Source organism: Marmota monax, unplaced genomic scaffold (genome assembly GCF_021218885.2).
Source record: "Marmota monax isolate L192 unplaced genomic scaffold, Marmota_monax_Labrador192_F-V1.1 WCK01_AAM20220418_F8-fsc00292, whole genome shotgun sequence".
Taxonomy (NCBI): domain Eukaryota; kingdom Metazoa; phylum Chordata; class Mammalia; order Rodentia; family Sciuridae; genus Marmota; species Marmota monax.
This window is the reverse complement of record NW_026692864.1, coordinates 438,986-451,830: the sequence shown is the minus strand read 5'-3', so window position 1 is coordinate 451,830 and position 12,845 is coordinate 438,986.

Sequence of the window (12,845 nt, the reverse complement as noted above, 5' to 3'; positions counted from 1 at the left end):
AAGGGTTCTTTTTACCAGAGAAGTCAGATCATATACCCACCCCCAATCTGAATTCCTTGAATGGCTTCTCATCACATTTAGACTAAAACCCCAAATCCTTCTTGTGGTGTTTCAATTATCTGTTGCTGCATAACAAATTGCCCTAAAACTTGGTGGATTGTAAACAATAAATATCTATTATCCCAGACAGTTCATGTGGGTCAGGAATCTGGGGGCAGCTTAGTTGGATGAATCTGGCCCTGGAGTCTCCCATGAGGCTGCTGTCAAGATGCTGGTCAGGGCTGTAATCACCAGAAGGCTTGGCTAGGGCTGGAAGATCCAGGATGCCCCCTTCACAGCCTGAAGAGCTCATAATGTCTGTGGACAGGAGGCCGCAGTTCTCCAGCCCATGGATGCTCCATAGAATTGCTTGAGTGACCTCAGGAGACTGCTACCTCCTTCTAGAATAAATGATTTAAGGGAAAACCAAGCAGAATCCTCAACGTCTTTTATGATCTATTCTTAGAAGTCACGCCATCATTTCATCAATATCCTATTGGACTCAAAATAGCCCTCCTCAATGGAGGAGACAACCACACAGGAGTCAATACCAAGAGGCAGGGGTCATTCAGGGCCATCTTTGAGGCTTCTGTCACACATGGCCCCTGAGGCCCTTCCTACATATCCAACCTTACTTCCTGCCACTCTCCCCTGCTCCACATGCTTCCACCAGCCTGACCTTCTTTCTTTTTCTCCAACATGCCCAGCATGTCCGTGCTTCAGAACCTGTGCAGCAGCTGTTCCACAGCCAACATGCCTTTCCCTGAGAAGACCCCATAAGCAGAATGTACCCTTCTCCAAAAGTGCTCCCCTGGCCTCCAACCTAATGCACATCCATCTCCATCAGGCCAACTTTGTATTTTTCAGGATACTGATCTCCACCTCCAGATTTTCTTGTGTATTCATGTAGTGCCAGTCTTCTTCCACTGGGATGTAATCTTTGGAGGAGCCAGAAGTTAGGTCCATTCTGGTTATTGCTGTTTCCCCAACACATAGAGCAGTGCCCAGCACAGTCATGTCACTTTAGTGAACAAGTGAAGGAAGGGTTTTCCATGGTCTGATGCAGCATCCACAAGATTAGCCACCTGCACCAAGGTGGTGGCACATGCCTGTAATCCCAGTAACTCAGGAGGCTGAGGCAGGAGGTGGCAAGTGTGAGGCCAGCCTCACCAATTGAGACCTTCAGCAATTTAGCGAGACTCTGTCTCGAAATAAAAAATAAAAAGAACTGTGGGGAGGGGCTAGGGTTGTGGCTCAGTGGTAGAGCGCTCACTTAGCACGTGCAAGGCCCTGGGTTAGTTCCTCAGCACCATATAAAAATAAATAAAAAGGGTTGGGGTTGTGACTCAGTAGCAAAGTGCTTGTCTCAAATGTATGAGGCACTGGGTTCTATCCTTAGCACCACATAAAAATACATTAAAAAATTGCTGGGAGCCATTAGCCAAGTAGGTATGACAATTTCCTTGCCAGCGTACCCCATGTTGCAGTGACATTGAATGTAGGTGACCTTGCTCAAGGACCAAGGCGGATTAGGGCGTTCCCGGTTTAGGTTCCAGGTTTAAGGTTTAAGATTATTCCTGCTGGGAATAGGGCGTATCCTGCTGCCTGAGTTCCCCTTGAGTTCTCACAGGATTCAGACAGTATATTTTGGAGATAGAAGCCCAGTGGAGGTGGATTTGGGCAGAGAACGTGGATTTCCCCAGAAAGTGATTGTAGACGACTGGTGTGAGTTCGGGAATAAAGAGTTGCTGTTTGAATCTACAAGCTGTGTGGTGGCTCGTGATTGTGTGCCCAGCCAGACTGCGGCAAAAAATAAATAAAGTTGTTGTGTCCATTTACAACTAAAAAATATTTAAAGAAATAAATAAAAGAATTGTGTCCAACTACAACTAAAATTAAAAAAAAAAAAAAGAACTGTGGGGATATAACTGTGGGGATGTAGCTCAGTGGTTGAGCATCTCTGGGTTCAATCTCCAGTACAAAAAAAAGCTACCTTCTTCTGACTTCATGCTTGCTAAATCTCCTTTCTTTTCTTTTTCTGCAGTACGTAGGCATTGAACCTAGCCATGCTGTACCACTAAACTATATCCCCAGGCCTTTTTATTTTTTATTTTGAGACAGAGTCTCATTAAGTTGCTGAGGCTGATCCTCCTGCCTCAGCCTCCCAAGTCACCAGGATTGCAGGCATGTGCCATCATGCCCTGCTGTTCTCATTCTTCTTATAGTAACTGTTATCCTAGAGAGGGTGCAATGGCTTATCCTTACAATCCCAACTACTCAGGAGGTTGAGGCAAGAAGATGATGATCTTGAGTCCAGCCTGGACAGCAGAGCAAGACCCAGTCTCAAAAACAAAAAATAACAACTATTTTTCTCATTTTAGAGATGATAAAACTGAGGCCCAGAGTCAAAGTAACTTACCATCATGTCTCACAGTCAAAACATGCAAGAGCAGGATTTCAGCCAGCCCCAGTCTATCTCCAGATCTCCAGAGGCCAGCGTCTTCATCCATCTATCTGTCTATCTTTCTTTCTTTCTATCTTTTATTTATCTATCTCTATCTATCTATCTATCTGTCTATCCATCTAAAAAAAAAGCTTTATTGGGATATAACTCACATAAAACTTCCCCATTTAAAGTATACCATTCAATGGTGCTTATTATATTCATGAAGTGTGTGGCCATCAACACAACCAATTTTAGAATATTTTTATCACCCCAGAAAGAAACATTGCACCCTTTAGCAATCACTTCCATGCCCCTCACACTTCTCCCTCAACCAGGCATCACTAATCCACCTCATGTGTTAGGGCTTCATCATTCTGAACATTAACATAATGGAATGGAATCACACAACACATGCCTTTCGTGACTGCCTTCTTTTACATAGCATGGTGTTCCCAAGGCTCATCTGGGTTGTAGCATATATGAGGGCTTCATTCCTTTTGTGTTGAATAATTTTCTATGACATGGATAGATTTTGTTTATCCATTCATCCATTGACGAGCATTTGGGCTGTTTCCACTTTTTGACTATTATGAATCATGCTGCTGTGAGGATTCATGTAGGAGTGTTTGTATGGACATGTATTTGCATTTCTTTCAGGTAGATGCCTGGGAGTGGAATTGCTGGCTCATGTGGGCATAAAGCCCAGGTTCTTAATTGCTTTGTTCTACCGCCTCCTAGAGTGAGTGAATCCATCACCAGTTTGGCCTGAGATTCTTGATTAGCAGTTAGCACCTGCCTGACCCCAGCACCTGATCACTTTTGAGTACACTAAAATCTGAGAGGTGGCCTCTGAGAAGACTTGATAGAAGATGCTCTGAGAGGCAATAGGGTTGCCATCTGCACACCCCTTATTGATGATCATCCCTCATGTCTTCTAAGAGGAGTAATGGGTTTGTGTCAGTTCCCTACACCATTTTGCCCAGCACCCCTTCTGATCAACAGCAGGACTTTGCAAGGTGGCAGGTTGATGTTTAGAGGTCCTGTAAAAACCTGGGAGTATAATATAATATTCCCGTAGAGAACAACTGGTCATTTCATGATCAAGTGCAACTGAGGACTCATTAGTTCCTTTCCCAACCCTTCAGCACATGTTCATGCCATCTTATCAGCCCCTTAGGACAGGGTCTGTGTCCACCTGCAATGATGGCTGCCTGCCCAACTGGACTGCCTGTCCATCTTCCAGGATTGGCATGCATAGATGAATGGAAGTTGGCTATGGGACCTACTAGACCAATGGTTCTTAGAGAAAGGGCAGAAAGTTCTGAGAAGGGGCTGCTTTGAAATGTGTCTTTTAGATGACATCGATCACATGACCTGGTGGTGTCAGATGTCCCAACTGTATGTATTCCTTCATCTTTGCCCCTTTTCCAGGATGATGGGCTCAGGGGCCAGCTGCATAGTAATGGCTGTGTGATCCACATCAGCTAATAAACACAGGTGCACTCGTGTGCTCGAGGGGAGACAACCCTGCCCTAAACAGTTTGTCTTGTGGGGAAAAAGGCCAACAAACAGAGGTTGTTGCCTTGGTTTGTTTTGATTTTATCATGGGGTGTGGTTAGTGTGTTGTTCAGGATCAGATGAACTTTAGAACTCTCTTCATGTCTTTATTGGACTAAAGTTCAGACCTATTTGCAGTTTGGGTAATAAACCCTTGAATTTACACACATTTCTTTGGGGGCCTCCAGAGTTTTTCCCCAGTGACTTCCCTTCTTAGGCCATCCCTGTGAAGTGAGCTGCAGATTTAGCAACATTATATCTGTCTTCTGGAAAGCAGAAATGTGGGACAACCAGGCTAAGCGATTTCACTCAGGGTCACACAGTGAATGGGCTACGGGCTGAAGCTGAAAATAAACTCTAAATTTGTCACTCATCACACCCTTTTCACAGCAGGAGGGACTAGGCTGCCTTTCCATTGCTGTCTGGTTTGCAAGGAGAGGGGGCTTACTATGCCTGCTGCACCCACCCCTGGGGATCCCAGCTGATTGAATGTGCCATTCCAGTTTCTAGACTAGAAGGGAAAATCCCAGCTTAACTTCAAGGTACAGTATGCAAACTTGGAGGGTTTTTGCTTTGTTTTCTTTTGTTTTTGGTGCTAGGGACTGAACCCCAACACTTTTTATATTTTCTTTTGAAACAGGGTCTTGCTAAGTTACCCAGTTGGCCTTGAATTTGTGATCCTCCTGTCTCAGACTCTTGAGTAGCTATTATGACAGGCCTGTGCCACTGTACCTGACAAGCCCTGTTTTCTTTATCCTTGAGAGGCACCAGGCTATTCCAGGATTGCAGAGGAGCAATTTGGAGAAAGATATCAATATGTGGGCCACAGATTTTCAAACAGAAACAAAGTGATTATGGACAAATTTACTTGACTGGAAAGAGACAAGAACATATATTGTTAAACAAGAAAATATATCAGGTGCAATGGCACATGCCCATGATCTCAGCTACTCAGAAGGCTGAGGTGGGAGGATTGCAAGGTTGAGGCCAACATGGGAAACTTAGTGAGGCCCTGTCTCAAAATAAAATATAAAAAGGGCTGGGGATCTAGCTCAATGGTAGTGTTTGCCTAGCATGCATAAAGCCCTGGGCTTAATCAGAAGAATTGTGCATAATTGGCCATCTAAGATGATCAATGATGTTCCTCTAAGACAACTGTTTGGATTTCTTTGTGGCATGTGTTCTCGATGTGGGGAGAGCGGGGACAGCAATGTTTCCCCTATAAAGGAAAAAACTGGTTCTTGGAAGATGAAAAACTTTCAGATGTTATAATAGTTTGTTACCCTCCAAACCTCAACTCTATCCAAAAAAAATCTTATTTCTAAGTATTTAATTTCTTTCATTAAGGAGAATTCAATTTGCTTTTTCTCTTTGGGGGAAAATAATGAAAATTAAAAGGTTAAGAAAACTGCTCTATGAGAACAAATGCTTTTTCAAAGAAGGCCTCTGGCAGCCATTATATACCCTTAACTTAAATCTTTTCTAAAACTCTTAATCAGAAGTTCAGGGTCATGTCATTGGAATGAGGGCTGTCCTTCACAATGTGGGGGCTGGGCTTTATTGGGTGGAGACAGGTAGGCACTGGGAGAGAACAAGGTCCCCTGGCTCAGGCTGTCTCTCAGCTTCTGCTTCTCAGGCACCTGGCTCATTCCAGTGGATGCTCTGGCTTGCATAATTTCGAGAGCGTCATGAATGCAAACTTGGAAAGGAAAACAGAAGAAATCTCTTTCACAAATTTTCTTCTAGTGCCAACACTGACTAACCATGACCCTCGTTGTTTAAAATGGAGTAAATGTCCCCAAATACTCTACCCTAGACAGAGCCTACAGACCTAGAACTCTGCTTGTTGCTGCTTCCCAGGGTCTGTTCCTCAAAGGCATCCCTGGGCTGCCCGTTAGAAGAGTGTGGAAAGAGAGCTTATTGCACACCAGAACTAGAGGAAGGCAAGATCTTTGCTTGATCAAATGGTATAATGCATGTGAAGATATGTTTGAACTGCAAAGAAGTATATAAAGTAGATTCCAATAAAGCTTCCCCTTAACAGTGTGAATAAGCTACATGAAGAAAGGCAGGTTGATTACCAGATCCCTGCCTTGATTGTCACCCTAAAAAGTTGACATAATTGATGATTGTTTTTGAAACCCCTTTTCTCGCTTGCGGCAGCCGGGTTTTTGTGAGCGTGTGTGATGTATCATCAGCTGTTATTCCACCTGGCCTCTGCAGCTGCATCTCAAGTTGCGGCTCATATGGTTGTTTTTCATTGCAATCCTGTCCTTTCTTCTGTGTCCATAGAAACTACCAGTAATGCAGGGGCTTGTCCTCTTGTGGGGCTGCTAGAGTTCCCACAGCTTTGCTCTGAGCCAGAAATAGGACTGGTGTGTCTCAATCCACAGGGTCCCTTTGCCATTTGAATACTGCTTCTGATGTGTCCCACTGAGAGGGTCCTTGCCCAGGATTTGGTTATGGGAGATCAGATGCCTCATACTTTGACAGAATAGCTAGTCAGTCACTCTCTAGAAACACTTTGTGCCCCCAACATGAAAAGCATACACCCAGGGTTGGGTGGAGCTCAGTAATAGAGCACTTGCCTAGCATGTATGAGGCCCTCTCGGGTTTGATCCCTAGCACTACCACCACCCCCAAAATAAAAACAAGCAAACAAAAAGGAACATATAACCCAGCTTTGTTATTAGACAAAGAGCACACATTGCACATACTTTATTACTTTAGAGACATTTAGGGATTTGGTTTGATCAATGGAGCTTGTGAGAAAGTTCTTAATATGTTTGCTACAGTTTAATACTCCAGTGAACGTTCTCACAGCCACAGAGGCAATAGGTGGAGGGGGCTACAAGCTGTGGTTAGTCAGACAGACCCAGGTTTGAATTCTGCATCTGATATAGACTGGCTATTGGACCTATCTCTAAGCCTCAGTTTCCTCATCTGTAGAATCTGAATAATAGTAGAACCTTCCAGTCACTTCTGAAATGAGTTCAGAAGATATGAAGCACAGCTATCAGCTGCTCACCGTGATCATTAGTGAAATGGGGACCTGAAAAAGGGAGAGAAGCATAATTTGGAGGAGAAAGAGCTCAGTTAAATTCCACACTGAGTTTTACAAATCTTACATTTAAAAATTTACTGTATTTATTTTGGAATAGGTAGTGCATGCACGTAAGTAATTCGGAAGATATAAAGAGGTGTATGGTGAAAAGGATGTCTCCTTCCTACCCTCGTTCTCTTCTTCTAGGGCAACTAATTTTATGAGTTTCCTGAGTATCTTTCCAGAAATTCCCATTAGCTTAAGAATTAACTTTGGAGGGAAACTAGCTTTGCAGAGCACTGTGATGGCAGTGTTGTTGTACAGAGCAGTGTGGTAATGAAGACAGCAGCCTGTTTGTTTTTTTTTTTTTTTTTTTTTAATATTTATTTTTTAGTTTTCGGTGGACACAACATCTTTGTTTGCATGTGGTGCTGAGGATCGAACCCGGGTCGCATGCATGCCAGGTGAGCCTGCTACCGCTTGAGCCACATCCCCAGCCCCAGCCTGTTTGGTTTTGTTGGACCCCAAGGATAGGCAGTATTTTTTTCTCCAGTACTGGGGATTGAATCCATGGGTGCTCTACTTCTGAGTTACATCCCCAGTCCTTTTTAAATTTTATTTGGAGACAGGGTTTCGCTAAGTTGCTTAGGGCTTTGCTAAGTTGCTGAGGTGGCCTCAAATGTGTGATCTTCCTGCCTCAGCCTCCCAAGTCACTAGGATTTCAAAGGGAGTATTTTGATACATGTTTAGTTCTCTGTGGCCTGATCCAGACTGGATAAACTCTTTTAGCTATAATAAGACACACAGCTCAGAAAAGCAATGTGATTCAGAAGTAGGATTCACAGCTCCTAAAGCAGACAGCCCTTCCCAGGGAGTCCTCTGGCTTTGCCTTTCATGAAGGATGTCAGGGTGGGGCCAAGCCAAGCTTCCAGATCTGAACTCTGAACTGTGGCTCATTCCCAGCATTCTGCATTTGCCATGCCCTCATTATTGACATTCCCCTCTGGTTTAAGTTCTCTTCTTTCCTCCAGGACTGAGATACTTGGGGTCACATAGCTCTGCCTTCAGCTGCTGAGGGACCAAAGGATGGAGTAGAAGAGACAATGATCAGAGACCAAATGAAAAAAAGCCAGGATTCCTTCCCATACCTTTCCCTGGCTGCTGCAGTCCCATTTCTGTTCTGTAAAATGCACAGAGCTTATATTTATCTAGTATCTACTTGGTAAGTTTTAGGTAGCTTAAGTCCTATGATGCACCTGTTTGTTATGGCATGTTTGTGTGTGGGGGGGGTGCTGGGGATTGAACCCAGGGCCTTTAGTATGCAAGGCAAGCACTCTACCAACTGAGCTATATCCAAATGAGGATATTTGTTGCCACACTGTTAATAGGGCAACTGCTAATACAGCTATGAGAGTTTACTCCTTGCCAAACAGGTATTTAATCATCCCAACTGAAAGAGATTCTGGGGCTGGGGTTGTGGCTCAGTGGTAGAGCCCTTGCCTAGCATGTGTGAGGCACTGGGTTTGATTCTCATCACCACATATGAATAAATAAAATAAAGGTCCATTGATAACTAAAAAATATTAGAGAAAGAATGAAAGAAAGAAAGAGATTCTGCAACCTCAATAACATATTCCAGTATTCAACTTTCATGTTAAAAAAAAAAATCCTGGGGCTGAGGCTGTAGCTTAGTGGTAGAGTGCTTGCCTAGCATGCGTGAGATACTGGGTTCAATGCTTAGCATCACATATATATAAATGAATAAAATAAAGGTCCATACATTAAAAACATATTTTTTAAAAAAAAAATCCCACTTAGCAGGGTGTGGTGGTGCAGGCCAGTCATCCCAGCTACTTGGAGGAGGATTGCAAGTTCAAGGTCAGTGGCAGTTTAGTGAGACCCTGTCTCAAAATAAAATAAAAAGGGATAGAGGTGTAACTCAGTAGCACCATACTTGTCTAGTATGCGTGAGGTCCTGGGTTCAATACAAAAAAAAGATTCCAGGGGCTGGGATGTGGCTCAAGCGGTGGCGCGCTTGCCTGGCATGCGTGCGGCCCGGGTTCGATCCTCAGCACCACATACAAAGATGTTGTGTCCGCCGATAACTGAAAAATAAATATTAAAAAAAATTATAAAAAAAAAAAAAAGATTCCAGTTGGATCTAAGCTGAGTTCACTAGAATTTGTCTGGTTTCTAACAAATAAGGAACATGGTAATGATTATCTTCCACCACCTGTTTGTACTTGAAGACACTTTGTCCCTTTAATACCAAATGAAAGCCCATCCAAGTTCTTTCATTTACATTCAGTTTCTAACTTCTCAACTACTCCTGTGGTTCAGGCCTCTCTTTTCATGGCCTCCAAGCCAGACCAGAGGCTGGTGTAGAAATTTCTATGCGCAGAATATCAGGAAAAAAACACACACACACACACACACAAAAGAGCCAGCATGGTAGTGCATACCTGTAATTCTGGCTACTCAGGAGGCTAAGGCAAGAGGATCGCAAGTTCAAGGCCAGCCTTGGCAACTTAGTGAGATTCTATTCTAGTTCAAAACAATACATAAAAAGGGCTGGGGATGTAGCTCAGTGATAGAGCACCCCAGGTTCAATCCCCAGTACTAAAAAGAGAGAGGGGGTTGGGGAGAGGAACTGCTACATGGCTTTTTTTTTTTTTCTCTTCTTCTGTGCTAGGGATGAACCCAGGGTCTCAGGCATGCTCCGCAAGTGCTCTACCACTGAGCTACACCACAGCCTCTTATAGCATTTAAAAAAAATTATTTTTTTAGTTGTAGATGAACACAATACCTTTATCTTATGCAGTACTGAGGATCTTACACAGTGCCTCAGACATGCTAAGTGCTCTACCACTAAGCTACACCACCCATCTTACAGCACCTTTTACTGTATTTTTCACATCCCTTGCATCCTCTATGCATTGGGAGTTGCTCGCCTGATTCATCTTTAGCCTGGTGTGTATAAACACAGCTATAGAAAGTAGAAATTTTTCCCCACCTGACATACTTAAATATTAAAGTGAGTAAAGACGTCCCTCCTGGTTGCTAGGCAGTTTTGGTATTTATATTGATATTGGCTCACAATGCTTATGGAGATTTAATTTTCCTAAAGAGCAAATGCTCATGTTAATTTGGGAGAGGATGGAGATTTGATTTCTTAAGTAGAGCCAAATATTTGAGAACTGGTTGATTCCTAGCCCCAGAAAAGCTGCCAACAAAACTCTGGAGCAAATTGCTTTACTTCTTTGCTGCCCAGAGCAGAACAGAGGAGGTATTAGAAAACTTCCAAGGGCTTTGTGACTGAGTGAAGTCTCATAAAACACTAAGCTACAGAAAAACAGAAAGGGAATTGGGAAAGCAAAAAGCTTTAGAGTTGATTTGCAAGCAGTCCAATGCTATTTTCAAATAAAACAAGCCTGCAGAAAGCAAGAACATCATTGACTATTTCTCAAAACACCCTAACACCTTTACTGATGAGGACTTTGAGGCTTAGTGAAGTTAGATTCAATTAATTATGTCAAGTGTTTAGCACCAAGCCCTAAACCATAATCGGTATTCAACAATAGTTAGTTCTCTTCCTAATTGTGTTGCTAATAATAAGAAGGGTTAGAGGCAGGTAGTGGAGTTGATATTCTAGTTGGCAATTAAAACCTTTAGCTATATTGGCATATAACACACAGCCAATAAATGATGTCTGTTACACCAAAATTATTAGTTTTATTATGCCATGCTACCCACCTTCTGTGGTCACAGAGCTCAGGCAGGGGTTTGCTCCAATTGCAGCCTGGTTTAAGTGGCCCAGCCTCTGTAGGTGGAAATTTGGGGTGGCCTTGCATCCTTGCAACCAGTATCCCCCTGTATCCTGATGACAATTTATCTTCGTGTCATGGTCCAGAGGTGATGATGATGATGATAGTGACAACTAGCATTCCTTAAGAGCTTACTGTGGGCCAGACCCCAAGGGAAACATACTACATGCATTACTTCATTTTGGCTCTTAAGAGAAAACTTTCAGACATTGATGATTGTTACCAAATAGAAGGATACCGGACCTCACCACCGAATTATCTATATCTGAAAAAGTTTGAGAAGTGAAGACAGAATAATTCCCCAACTTCCTGCCCTTGGGCCTTAACACCAACACAATAGTACAGAAGAAGTGGAAGTTGTTTCATTCATTCAAGAAGAGGAAAATGGAAAAAAGCTGTGGAGTTTATTAATAAATGAGAAAATATTAGTTCTGTCCCTTCGTAACCACAAAGAATTCAAACCTGTGGTTAACAAAGACTTAGGGTTTAGGGAGGGTGAGAGGGGAGGACTATTCGGTCCTATTTCTGTTTTGGTTCCAGGGAAGTAGGGTTTCCATTGCACAGGGTGCAACTGGATATTTCCTCCACACTCCATCGCTGGGACCTGGCAAATAACATTTCCTGGCATTCCTAGAACAGTAAGTCCCAGAAGCGAGGTCAAATCCATTTTTGGAGCCAAACGGCAGCATTCCTTTACAGTTGGTTATTTCTACAACCTCCAGAGTAGCTTCTGCCTGTCTAGGGTGACACCTAATGGCAACCGACGGGACTTGCCCAATTTTTCAATTTACATCAGAATCACCCAAGAACTGCTGGACTCCTCCTCCCAGCAGAAGCCTCTAGATTCTTTCCCTCACTAATTATCCTGTGGTTGATGATAACAAGGAGGAATGACAACACAAGCAGCTTGAAGTTATTCCACTTGCTAATTAAAACTGAAGTATGCTTTCATGTAATACACAAAACCACTAAATGTGTTTGGATGTGCCCAAGTTGGCCTTGGCAATGATTGTCTTGAGTGCTGCTAGAGCTACTTTTCTGCCAGGGGTTCAACCTGCTTGGCTATGGGTTGGCAGGAGGATGTCTTCTCTTTGGAGGTGCCTTAAGACTTCATAAAAGAAACAATAGGTGGGGCGGGGTGGCGCGTGTCTATAATCCCAGAAGCTCTGGAAGCTGAGCCAGGAAAATTGAAAGTTCAAGGCCCGCCTCAGGAGCTTAGGGATACCCTAAGCAATTTAGCAAGGTCCTCACTCAAAAACAGCTGGCTGGAGATGTGGCTCACGGTTCAATCCCCAATACCTTCCCTGCTCCCCTCCCCCCCCAAAAAAATAATAAAAGAAAGAAAGAAATGATGGTCCCAAGGATGTAGCTCAGTGGCAGAGGCAGAGTGCATGTCAGTATGCTAGAGGCCTTGGGTTCATTCCCAACACACATACACACACACACACACACACACACACACACACACATGAATAACATTAAAAAAGAAATAAAGAAAAGGAATAATGGTGATAATCTACAAGGTGTTGACTACTTTTTTTGAGATCAATGGATGACTGAGAACAAAGATCTTAAAAGAAAACAACTAAAAGATGTAACCTGATACGATTTTAATAATTATGGGAATGGAGGGAAAATGAGACATCAGTGTATAAAGTGACTTTTTTTTTTTTTGGTACTGGGGGTTGAACCCATGGGCACTTAACCACTGAGTCACATTCCTAATCTTTTTTATTTTTTATTTTAAGACAAGGTCTTGCCAAGTTACTTTGGGCCTTGCTAATTTGCTGAAGCTGGCCTCAACCTGCAATCCTCCCACCTCAGCTTCCTGAGTCACTGGGATTACAGGTGTGTGCCACTGCACCCAGCCAGATACTTAAAAAAAAAATCTTAGTATTAAATAATTTTAAATATGATAAGAAATACATAACATAAA